Source organism: Sarcophilus harrisii, chromosome 4 (assembly GCF_902635505.1).
Source record: "Sarcophilus harrisii chromosome 4, mSarHar1.11, whole genome shotgun sequence".
NCBI classification, from domain to species: domain Eukaryota; kingdom Metazoa; phylum Chordata; class Mammalia; order Dasyuromorphia; family Dasyuridae; genus Sarcophilus; species Sarcophilus harrisii.
The window spans coordinates 349,593,238-349,605,928 of NC_045429.1; the positions used below are offsets into that span (position 1 = coordinate 349,593,238).

The window sequence follows — 12,691 nt, forward strand, 5'->3', positions numbered from 1 at the left end:
GGTGGGCAACCTCTTGCAAAATCAGTGGGTGAGATGGATTGCACACAGCGTAGGCCCACTTTTCCTACTGTTGATGGCAACTGGTAATGGACTGGAGGAATAGGGAATAAGAACTAGAGCAGGCAGGGACCCAGATGCCATTTTCCCATTTCTCTCTGTCAAAGCTCTGAGAAGATGGAATGTAAGTGATTGGAGGGAAAGGCTGGACAAATGGTGAGGAGACAGCAGGAGAGAAAACAGAGGAAAAGAAGGAAAGGAAATTTTGGTCTGTCCGGTGAGGGCCATATTGGGCACTCTTGAGGGTAGAATTGGGTGGAAAGTTGGATTTTGGGAGGGGTGAGGGTCAAAGGACCAAGGTATGATCTTGCTCCTGGAGGACACCAGCCTGAGTCCTGATCTTGGGAGGAGAAGAGGCAGGAACCCGGGATGGTCCTGGTGTTTATTTCAAATTACTTTGGCTTTCAACACCTACATACAATTACATCAGTAGAACACACTGCGTATGTAAGCACCTTGCTCTTATTGTGGAGTTACCTCTGTTGCAAGTACCTCTGCCTCAAGGAGAACACAGGTTGTCACGCCCCACCACCCACCCCGACTTTGCAGGAAGGCTGAGATGCCCCCAAGGGGGTGAGAGCTCAATCAGATATTGTCAGCAGGTTCCCTGGGGACTGAAGGATCTTATACCTCACCCAGACTTCCCCCATTGTCTGTGGCCCTTTTCACTGAAATGGTGATTTTGTGTGGTCTTCTCGACAAAAGCAAGTTTTGTTCATGGAGATTTAAGATGTCTAACTGTAAATTGGAGATGGGACATTGGGGGGGAATAGTTTGGATCAGATAAGTCCATTCTAAAATTATCTCTCTAGAGATGGTCATTCAATTCATTAAATAGGATAGAGAGAAAATAGAAAACCCAGAACAAAAGGTTGGGAGAGAATCAAGAGAGAGCAGAGTCCCTACGAACTCGAATTAGGAGAAGTAACAAGGTGAAAAGAATAATTGATAAGAGTGTGAAGAGCTGCAGAGAGGTCAAGAAGCATGAGGTTTCAGAAAAGACCATTCCATGGAACTTTGGAAAGAGCAGATTCATTGGATGATGAGATTGGAAGCCAGCCAGTAAAGAGTTGAGCAAAATGAAGGAAGCAGAGGACTTCTTTAGGACTTTAGCCAGCACAGGTGAAGTGGAAAAACACATCAAATGGGATCATGAGAAACATAATTTGTCTTTGTGTTAAAGTTTATTACTAGTTCTTCAATCCCTAATACAGATGGTAGTTTTAACAACCCAGATGTACTGTCCTGAGAGACCTGAGACCTTGATTACCTGATAAGCTCAAAAAAATAGTGCTTCTGTGTTACTACTAGGCTTATATCTCAAAAAGATCTTAAAGAAGGGAAAGCGACCCACATGTGCAAGAATGTTTGTGGCAGCCTTTTTGTAGTGGCCAGAAACTGGAAACTGAGTGGATGCCCTAATTAAATGGCTGAATAAACTTGGCATAAGAATATTATGGAATATTTTGTTCTATAAAATGACCAACAGGATGATTTAGAAAGGCCTGGAGGATTACCGAACTGATGCTGAGTAAATGGAGGACCAGGAGATCATTATTTACTCAAAACAATTACATATGATGTCATGATATTCTGATGGTGGCCTCTTCCAATGAGATGCCAAATCAGCTCCAATGGGCATTGAACCAAAACCACACCCCAGCGAAAGAATCGGGGATGACTAAGAACCATTACATTAATTCCCAATCCTTCTATTTTTGCCTCCTCTTTTTTATTTCCTTCACAGACTAATTGTATAATATTTCAAGTCCATTCTTTTTGTAAGCAAAATAACTGTTTGGACTTAAATAATTATTTTGTATTTTTTATTTTACATATTTAAATGTATTAGTCAACCTTCCATTTCAGGGGGGTGGGGGAAGGGGGAAAAATTGGAACAAAGGTTTGGAATTGTCAATGCTGTAAAATTACCCAGCCAATAACTTGTAAAAAAAGCTATTAAAATTGAAAAAAGAAATAAATGTTCCACTTACTGTTTGGGAAACATTCCCACAGGTATTTATAAATGCAAAGAAAAGAGGAATTAACCACTTTTAATCAACTTCCAGTGTTAAATTAGAAGTTATATTGACCTTTAAGGAAATCCTTTAAATAAATAATGATGATGAAAAAAAAAAAAATACCTTTTCTGTGTGAGAATGACTCCTTTAAAGTGATAACTTTTGCCTCCTGTTTAGAATAAAATTCCTTTATTATAAAAATGTTCAAGGAACATTTTGATGTCTCTCTTTCTTTCTATAAATATGGCTAGGCCCTTTCCCACCCCTCCAGTCTTGGTGTTGGGGGATGTCCTGGTCAGTAATAAACCTGTTAAAACTTTCATTATTTTGATGCCCTATTTTTTCTCTACCTGGGACTTTTTTGGAAGGGGAGATAAACCTTTGGCTCTGTTTCGACAGCCATTCCCTTACATTGGGGGGGTAAGGGGGATTACCGGCTCTAGAGGGTGGCCAAGGAGAGACATTCCTTGGGCTCAGGCCTGGTAATCCACCTTTGCCCACCAGAAAGGAGACATACATTTGACTCAATTGGCTTTGAGTGTTCTGGGAACCGGTTTAATTCTGGGTGAGTACTCTGGGTTAGTAGGTGGTTACACTGGACCCAGAAATAATCACGCCTACCGGCCTCCACAGGATACTGTAGGAGTGCCATGGCTGGTTGTCTGTGTTTTGTGTTGGGAATTGTTTGTCTACTGTCTCTTTGTGTTTAAGGGTACTTGTGTCTTTCTGGTTTTCTGTGCCAGTGGCACAGCTCTGCTTCTGACTGCATTTTGGCACTGTCTGGTTCTCTGGGATTTCTTGAAGGCAAATAAAATGAACTCAGAGGCAAAAATCTCCCTTGGATCCTGGCAGGGAAGACTCTTGAGCTGCAACAACTTCCCTCAGGGCTGGTGTCTGGATAGCCCCTAGTCTGTATATGTTAAATGTTTTGTTTAATGTTGTAACTGTGCCCTAGGTCTGTGTGATTTCTGTTCTGTGTTTGTGACTTGTCTTTTGTGTTGATTTAAAGAACTCTGTTAAATTTTAAGAACAATGGTTAAGAAATTTGGCAATTGGTTATTTCCAAGTTGCAACTGTGCTTGGTATAAAGAAATATTTTCTGTGTTTTTAAACTTTTTAACCTGTTGTACTAAGTTGTAAGTGAAAGAACAAAAAAAACTTGACTATTTTTTAAACTGGTGGGGTTTTTCCAAACAGGTTTTCAAAGCCACTAGAGGAATGGATAAAACCTTATCTCTTTTATCACCTGGGAGAAAAGAAGTTTTGCTAGTCCTTTAAAACCTGGCAGAAGAACTAAAACTTAAAAAAAACTATTTGGTTTGCTTCAAAATTAGGTAATTTGTTAATATTATTTATGTTTGTGAAATGTGGGTTTTATAGAGTTATTAAATACTGTTTGTGAATCTTAAAACTTTGAAGGGGAAAAGGAAAGGAAAGTTTGGTGATGGGTGGTTTTAGGGACAGTTGAGGTTGAAGGGTTTTAGGAGGGAGGAAGAGAAATGGAGAAGATTTTTGTCTTCAAAGGTAAAATTCAATCCACCCCTCACTCCCCAGTTTCTACTTTGTAATGGAGCATCTAATGAAGGTTGTTAAAAATGTGTTTAAGTATGTCCTGAGGAAAGAAAAAGTTAAAGGAAGAGAAAAAGGAAAGGTTTTAATGGAAGATTTCTGTGGGGGAACCTGGGGAACAGGGGGGAATCTTTTGTGAATTTAGCTCACCTTCCCTTTCCTTCTTCCCTCCTCCCCAACTGTGTTTCACCTTTTTTTTTTCTTTTTAAATCAAGTCCGCCGTGCAAGAACGTTTTAAAGGGACACCCTACATTTGTTTTGGGTTTTTTGGACAAAATGTTTCCTTGAAAGGTTAAGTTGATGTGATCTTGATTTGGTAAAATTATTTTAAAAGCAATTGGGTTTAAAGAATCTTTCAGATTCTTTTATGTGGGATTGAGCTATTCTTATAAGTTTTATTGATTGTTAAAATCATTTAAAGGTTTCTTTTGGGTTTTTTATTTGAAAATGTTTCTTTGGGAAATTAATTTGGAATTTTTATTTTGGGTATTTTAAAGCAAAATGATTTATAATTTCAACATGACACTGCCTACTTAGATTGAAACCTAACTGCTTTTTAATTGGGACTACAACTGACAGTCATTTGGCCTCCTGGGAAAGCATGTTTTTTTCCATGGGCAGCTGCTTTGGGTCTATTTTGGCCTCCCCTCATCTTGCAGCAGTCCTTCTGGGCCAGCTTCTGTCTCAGCTTCTTTTCCCTACCATGAAGCAGTTTTTAGATGAGACGTTTCGCCCCCTGCCCCTGGTAGACTGATATGGGGAATTGGACAATAGCTGATGAATGACCGTTAAACCCTGAATGGGTCATTTATTACTGTGTGTTGAGACTGGGATGGAGATTGTTTAAATTGTGTAACTCCTGCTGTTATGTTTGAATGATTTTTAGGAAACCCAACTATAAAATGTGTAGGAATTCACTCTTGGGATTTATATGGGATGGTTATTTGACAATTTATTTGCTTTTGGATGATTCCACTTGCCTAGAGAACAAGGGGAGGGAAGAAGAGATGAAATTGGGGAAAGAGGAAGAATTTTGGAAAATCCAAGTCCTTTGCAGGGCCCCCGCCCCTGGCCATGAGCAACCAAGAGGATCTTTGAGGCCTAAGGGGTCAGCGGCCTGGTTTTGTTGAACTCCCCCTTATCGGGTTGGCACATGTATAACTAGCCCTAAGTTATCATCCAAAAAGAAGGGGGTTTGGAAACAGTGGAACTGAGGCAGAACAATTCAGGGAAACTGAGGTAGGCCCCTTTCCTGTAAAACCGAATCTGCTTTGGTTGTGGCCAAGGACCCTGTGACTGGAAGGACCCCTGGTTCGGGCTCCCTTTCTCCCTCAAGTCTGACAAGGCCCGGCCTTTGTTTCATGTTCAGGCCCAAACCCCCGGTTCCATGGCCCCACTTCCCCGGACCACAGGGCTCAGGTCAGGAGGACAAGGAGCACATTTTGGGCCCGGTTGGGGAGTAGGGCCTGGGTGGAACCTGTTTGGTTCTCCACCCCCATCCTTCCCCACATGGGGCAGGGGGGCTCTCAGGATGTTGCTTATGGTTCCCTTTTCAAGTCCCTACAGGCCTCCGGGACCCCTGGGCAGTGTCAGGGCTCCGTACCCGGCCTGTGCCCGGCCTCCTGGCGCCCCCGGCTGCTGGGCCGGGCCTCCCCCCGGGGGATGGGATCCTGCCCTGGAACCCTGAGGGACCAGCCCCCAGGCCGTCCTCTCCAACCCCTCAGCAGGGTGGGGAACTCGGGCCTATTTCTGGGAGACCTTGCCCTGCTCCCCACGTGCCCGTGGGACACACTCAGGAAGATGGTGGTTTCCTATCTTATCCCCTGTTGTGGCCGGATCCTCCCTCTTGCTCCCCCCACATTGGGGGACCCCGGCCACTATTCTCCCCATAGATGTGGACCCTAATGGGAACTACTGGGGGAGGTGGAGGCCCGGAATGAGACTCACGGGGAGCCCTGGTTCCATCCCGACCTATGCCAGCTCCCAGGGAGGCCCCGGGGCGTCAGGTTCTATGTGGCAGGAAGAGATCTGGGAGCCCTGCTCACCACCCAGAGAAGGAGCCTCCCAAGGGAAAGCCTCCCCAGAAGCCTTAATGCAGTTATTAATCCCACTCATTTACCCAGGGACCAGCCATGGCCACTTCTCCTCTGGAGGGGGAAACATGACACCCCCTGCGGCTCCAACTGCTGTCTCCCTATGGGACCTTTATGTCAGCGTTATCGGGGTGAACCACCCCACCCTCACCACAAGCTGCTGGCTCTGCCTGGACCCCCCCTTTGTGGGCATGGGCGTCCCCAGAACCTGACCCCCCAGAGCACCGCCCACGTTCCCAGGGTAACTTTTTGGGAGGGAGGGGGAGGCAGGTGCATCTAGTCAGAGGGCTATGATCTGGAGTGCTCCCTGTACAAGAAGCTCCATGTAGTAGTTACCAAGGGTCTCCCCTCCACACAAGGATACCGTAAACTCCCTAATACCGGCCCCCGCAGGGTCCTCTTTTGCATGCACTGTGGGACTAACCCCTTGTATATAATTCCTTTGGTTGGAAAATCCCGGGCTTTGCCTCCTGCAATCCCTGGGGTCTCTGTATTCTGAGGAAGGGGCCAAAGTATATGCTGGTCTGTTAAACAGGGCAAGGAGGGCTGCTCCTAGTCTAGTTCCCCCTCCTAGTGGGGTTGAGGGTAGCAGGCTCCGCAGCTGTGGGGACCCTGCCCCAATCCATGGGGACAGCCAGCTGCTGGCTCTGGGTTCCCAGGTGGGCCAGGATTTAAAGGGCCTGGGAAATCATATTCCTCTTGGAGAACTCCCTACATTCCTTCGAAGGCCCAAGAATCCTCCAGGGCCAGATTTTCCTTTCTTGCGGAGGGGGGGTATCCCAGGGCGCTCGCCCAAAAGGGGCAATGGAGGTCCCTCTGCTTTAGACACCGAATTGAGGACGGAAAACGTGCCAATCCATGTCTTGGGTCCCATCCTTTCAATTGCCCCTTCCTCCCTTGGACCCCCGATAGGCCCCTTTCCTTTTCTCTTCTACTGATGGCCCCCGTGCCTAATTAATTTTTGGCCAAGTATTCAGGGGATCCAGGTTTAAATTGTTTGTAAAAGTCATTACTTCCCCTGGCCTTGATGGTCCAGTCCTGACGGCCTCAAGAAAAGGGGAGAGTGAAGTGGAAAAACACCCCAAATGGAACCGTGAGAAACATAATCTTGATTCTTTATAGTTAGAAGTTTATTACTAGTTCTTCACTCCCTAATGCAGATGGTATTTTTAACAAACCAGATGTACTGTCCTGAGAGACCTGACACCCTGACAACCTGATAAGCTTAAAGAAATGGTTCTTTTGTGTTACTACTGGGCTTATATCCCAAAGAGATCTTAAAGAAGGGAAAGGGACCGGTATGTGCACAAATGTTTGTGGCAGCCTTTTGTATTGAAATTTGGAAACTGGTGGATGCCCATCAGTTGGAGAATGGCTGAATAAATTGTTATATAATGAGGAACATTATTGTTGGAAAAAGGGATGATTTCAAAAAGTCCTGGGAGACTTACAACGATGCTGAGGAAATGACAGGACCAGGAGATTATATACTTCAACAACAATACTATCGATGACCAGTTCTGTGGCCCGCCATCCCACAACAGATCAACCAAATCATTTCCAATGGGCAAATGAACGAACCAGCACCCAAGAAAGAACCTGGAGATATAAAACCTTACATTAATTCCCAATCCCTATATTTATCCCACCTCTTTTTTTATTTCCTTACAGGCTAATTTACTATTTCAAACTCAATTTTTTTGTCCCAAAAATAACTCTTTGGACATGTATACTTATATTGTATTTCTTATACTTTCATATTTACCATTCAACCTGCATCGGGGGAGGGATGGGGAGGGAAGGGAAAAAGAATAAAAAGGTTTGGCAATTGTCAATGCTGAAAGAATACCCATGTTATAACGTAAATAAAAACTATAAAAATACCTTTTTTGCTGTCTGGGAATGACCGCTTAGGTATAACTTTTGCTTCTTTTTAGAATAAAATTTTTTATTATGACAAATTTCAAAGAAACATTTTTGATGTCTCTCTTCTTTCTATAGACATATGGCCCTGAGGCCACTCATTCCTACCCCTCCAGTCTTGGTGTGGGGGGATCAGTCCTGGCCAGTAATAAACGCTGTTAAAACTTCATTATTTTGGCAGCCCTGTTTTTCTCTCCCCTGGTCACTTCAAAGGCAAGAGAGAAATGGGATGACAGTCACTGGGGACAGGACTGAGGGAGGTTTGTAGGAGGACACTGAGATCTTTTGGCAAAGGAAAAGCAGAAAGATGGGAAGATTGAAAAGAGGGGAGTGAGAAGTACAAAGGAAAGGGGAACCTTGCTGGATGAAGAACAGACATTCCCCCGGAAGGGGGGAAAGGAAATAACAAGAAAAAAGGTCAGATTCAGGGTGTCGAGAAGACCCGAGAGTAAGAAAAAGGAAAAGAAATGACTTCGGCAGCATTTTCAAGGAAAAGGTTCAGGACAAAAAACCGTCACTCTAACTTTCAAAAGTTGGAAAAGGGGAAACCCTTACCCGTTCCCTTCCTCCCCAACCCAAAAGAAGGGAAGAACGATCATCAATGGCACGTGACAGCTACAGAACAGCCAAAGCCGGCTTCACGCTAGAAGAGAACCTCAGCTCCTCCTGTGGTTACCTCCGTGCCACTTTCAGCCACAATTTCTAGTCCATACTATAGAAATGATCCTGAAAGATAGTCTTACCCCAGCACCACCCCCCGACCCTCCAGGCCCACGGTCCCCCTGGTCACTTCCTGCCCCTCCCTGCCCCCCCCACAAGTCACCCGGCCCCTCCCGGTCCCCACCTGGGCCCAGCCCCTCTCCGGGATACAATGGGCACGGCACCCAAGTTCCCCCCTGGGAACCCCCTCTGGCCCTCCCAGCCAGACTCCTGCCTTGAGTCCTCCACCTTGAGGAGTTGATGAGATCACATGGAAAACCTGGGAAGCCCCCTCTGCCCCCGGCCTTTGTTAGCAATTGGGGGCAGCATTGGCGGTGTCCCTTCGGGTAGGCACTTTCTGGGCTCAGTGGGAAGAGAGCAAGTAGCCCTCCCCCGCCCCCCATGTCCCACCTGGCCTCTGTCCCAAAGCCCTTCTCCAAGGGAAAGGGCATCAGTGACCAACGGAGAGAAGCCGGGATCCCTCCCGACTGGCAACATGGGGAAAGGTCTCTCATAGATGCTGCCCTTGGGCTCAGCCAGTGTGGGAGCTTGGGGTCCCCAGAGGCAAGATGGAATCCAGAGAGAGAGGATTCCAGGGGATAGGGAGGGGGAGCCGGGTGCAAAGGCACAGGGGGTGCAGTTTGGTGACCAGGAAGCTCAGGCTGGGAGCTTGTTTGGGGCTGAGGGTGGAGTGCATTTCAGGTGAGACCATGGCAGACATGGCAAAGGTTGGATCTGTTGCTGGATGCTGGCAGGGTCGGAGTTCGAATGTTCTTGGGAAGCAGCAGGGCTTGGTCTCCACTGGAGCCAGGTGGGGAGGCAGCGACCTTGCTTCCCCTGGGTACTTGTCCACAATGGGGGAGGGCAATGGTGGGTAACCCTGGGACTCTCAGTGGATTGCACAATGTGACCCCTGTTCCTGCGGGTTTGATTGGCAGAAGGGGGAAGGGGAATAAGAACTGGGGGAGGGGGAGGGGAAGGACCAGATGCCGGTTCCCTTATCATTCTCTAAAAGGCCTGAAGATGGGAAGTGGTTGGGGAAGGGAGGAGAGACTAATAAAGATGAGGGAGTGGTACAAGAGTCAACAGGATGAAAAAAAACAGGAAGTTAAAATTATTGTTCATCCTCTAGAAAAGGGAATATTCCCTGTAAGTCAAAGATGACACTTCAGTGGTAATTTTTGCCACTTTATAAATGGTGGTCTTCTCTGCAGTGAAAAGAAAGTTTTGGTCATGTTGATTTAAGATGTCTACTGGTAAATTGGAGATGGGAGATAAAAGAAAGGTTTGACTTGGATCATATTTTGGATTATTTGTGAAAACAATTAAATTATGGAATTGAAATCATGCAGTCAAATAAAACAGAGGGAAAATAGAAGACCCAGAATAATAGGTTGGAAGAGACCCGGGGATTAGGTCCCTAAAACTGGAACAAGGAAAAAGAAAATAAAGGTGAAGAGCTGCAAGAGGTCGGAAAAGATGGGTTTAGGAAAGACCATTCATTTTAACTTGGGAGAGATTTCATTGAATGTGAGTTGGGTCAGACACTGGAGATTCAAGAAACGTGAAAAAGGGAAGGGGGGCCCTTTTCCAGGTTTTAGCTACAAAAAGGCAAGGACAAATGCATCGACAGTCACTGGGGAAGAAGGATTAAGGGGTTTGTTGTGGAGATGGGCCCAGACATTTGTAGGCAACAAAGAAGCAGAAAGATTGAAAAAGTAGGGGTGAGAGAAGAAGGAAGGAAACAGGGGTTGGGGATGCTGGATATTACAGACATTCTCCCTGTCCCCCACCCCTAGGTAGGGTGAGACAAGGACAGGAGAATTTGGAAACAGGGCAAGATTTGTATAGTGCTGATGGCCAGTAAAACAACAACCAAAGGGAAACCGTATACACCATGACTCCATTAAGATCAATGAAAGGAACCTTGCCAAACCTCGATACAAAGAATCAACGAAAAAGGCTGAGGTGGGTGTCCAGAGGTGAAGGGGGGTTCAGGGAAAAATGTTTTGGAACCCAATGAGGAAGAAAAAACTCTGGAAAAGTAACATGGTCCCAGCTGTGGTTCTTCAAAGCTCTCTTCCAGGAAAGAGTAGAATGATCATCAAAGGCAACTAGTCTGATCTTTATTATTCTCCCTATTGTCCCTGATGTTCTTAGAGGCTGCCAGTTAAATTCCCTTTCCATCATCGTAGTCTTGTCAATTTTCATCTCCTGAATCTTAATTGTTTCCCATTCTGCTTCTGAATACATTCTGTTTGGTCCTCAAACAGAAATCTGTGGAGGGAAGGAAATGTGTTTTTGTAGTAAAACTTTCAATTTTTGGTCCAGCCTTTTTAGGACAAAAGATTTGTTATATCCACCTAACTTTTGTCTAGATAAGCTCCCCCCCCCCCCACCTGCCACACATACACACACACACACACACACATACAGACAACAGCCCTAAGGGTGGTTTTAAAGGCCAAAGAAACTAACCTTTATGAGTCCAGAAAAATGTTGAAATCAAAGACTGAAAAAAATAAACAAATTAGCTATCTCAAGGCCTGACAAATGGATGAATGGAAATCAAGATTTCATGAACTCTCTAAAATGACCAAAGCTCCCAAGGTAAATATTCATATTGAAATCTTTAAAAGATTTTCTGATCCTAAATTAGAATCCAAAATGGAAAGAGGCAAAAATAACGTCCATTGAAACCATGAAAGAAAAAAGGGAAGAAGAGAATACAGGGAAGAACAGGGAAGAATTAAGGGGGAAGAAAGGGGAAGAGGGAGGAACTGAAGGCAATGGAAGGAGAGAAGTGTTATTCTGAAAGAATAATGGGGCTGGGGGTTGATGGCAGAGATTGGGGGCAGTATAAAAACCAGTCATATCCAATATAAAATTATACTGATTTTGATATTTATTAGTTTGTTTAAAAATAAAGTTTGCTGCTATTTTGAGGAGTTTTTTTCAAACCTAGTTAGAAGCTAAATTTCTCCTAGAATACTTTTCATTTTGCCCAAAAAACTAACTAGTGAATTGACACCTTCTGAAATCTTAAAAGGTATTGTGCCTGACCTCTTCCTGATAATCTGTCCACTAGTTTGGGGGTTTTTTGAGAAGCAAAGTTCTAGGACAAGGGAACTCAGTCATATCTAACTTTCCAACATGAGTTATTAAGGGAGGAGCCACTCAGCCTGCGTTCCCTTCCTCTCACCCTACCCAAAGGGAGGGAAGAACGATCATCAATGACAAGTGACAGCTGCTGAGAAGCAGCACCATAACCGGCTTCAGCTCAGAAGAGGGGTCCAGCCCTCCTCGTGGTTACTCTTGCCACTTTCAGCCCAATTCTCTAGTCACATACAAAATGACCCTGAAAGTATAGTCTTGGGTTACACCACGCCACCCCCGACCCCTCCAGGCCCCGGTCCTTCACTCATGGTCACTTCCACCTCCCCCCTCCCCCACAAGTCACGCACCCCTCCTGGGTCCCACCATGGGCCGCTTTGCCCTCTTGGAACAATGGGCAATGGCCCCAAATTCCCCCCCTGGGAGACCCCTCTCTGACCCCTCCCAGCCAGACTCCTGCTCTGCATAGTCCTCCCCTTGAGGAGTTGATGGATCACATGGAAAGCACCTGGGAAGCACCCCTAAGGCCCTTTGTTACCTTGGGTGGGGGGCATTGGCAGTGTCCCTTCTGGGTCAGGCACTTTCTGGAGCTGGGGAAACGGCACAGAAAGCTCCACCCCCCCAGCCCCCATCTCCACACCTGGCCTCTGTCCCTGACAAGCTTCCCTTCTGCCAAGGGAAAGTGCTGAGCATCAGTGACCAACAAAGAGAAGCTGGGGTTCCTCCCGACTTGGAAAATGGGGAAAGTTCTCTCGTACATGCTGCTCTTGGGCTCAGCCAGTGTGGGAGCTTAGGGTCCCCAGACGTTTTACAGCAATTAGGATTAAAAATGAGTACTTCGGTTTTTTAAGCAGGGCTGCTGTTGAAGGCCTGCCAACACTTTCACCTGTTCCTATCCAATGGAAGGCCATTTATATAGATTGTGAGCATAGGTCGGTCAGTTGTTACAGCTGCTGTCCAGTAAACTGCTGGATTATGTGATCTGGTCCCCAGAGGCAAGATGGAATCCAGAGGGAGAAGATTTCAGGGGATGGGGAGGGGGACCTGTGTGCAAAGACACAGGGGGTACAGTTTGGTGACCAGGAAGCTCAGGCTGGGAGCTTGTTTGGGGCTGAGGTGAGTGGGGAAAGGGGATTTGTCATCATGCAAGAGGAGGCTGGGCCAAGGGGGCCATGGCGGGACATGGCAAAGGTCGGATCTGGTGCTGGATGCTGG

General features: G+C 45.9%; 2 pseudogenes; both read right to left on the reverse strand.

The window, feature by feature from the left end:
• Window positions 1-8,210: 8,210 nt before the first annotated feature.
• Window positions 8,211-8,404, reverse strand: LOC116419159 (annotated as a pseudogene).
• A 3,130-nt stretch (window positions 8,405-11,534) lies between these two features.
• Window positions 11,535-11,736, reverse strand: LOC116419158 (annotated as a pseudogene).
• Between the last annotated feature and the right edge of the window lie 955 nt (window positions 11,737-12,691).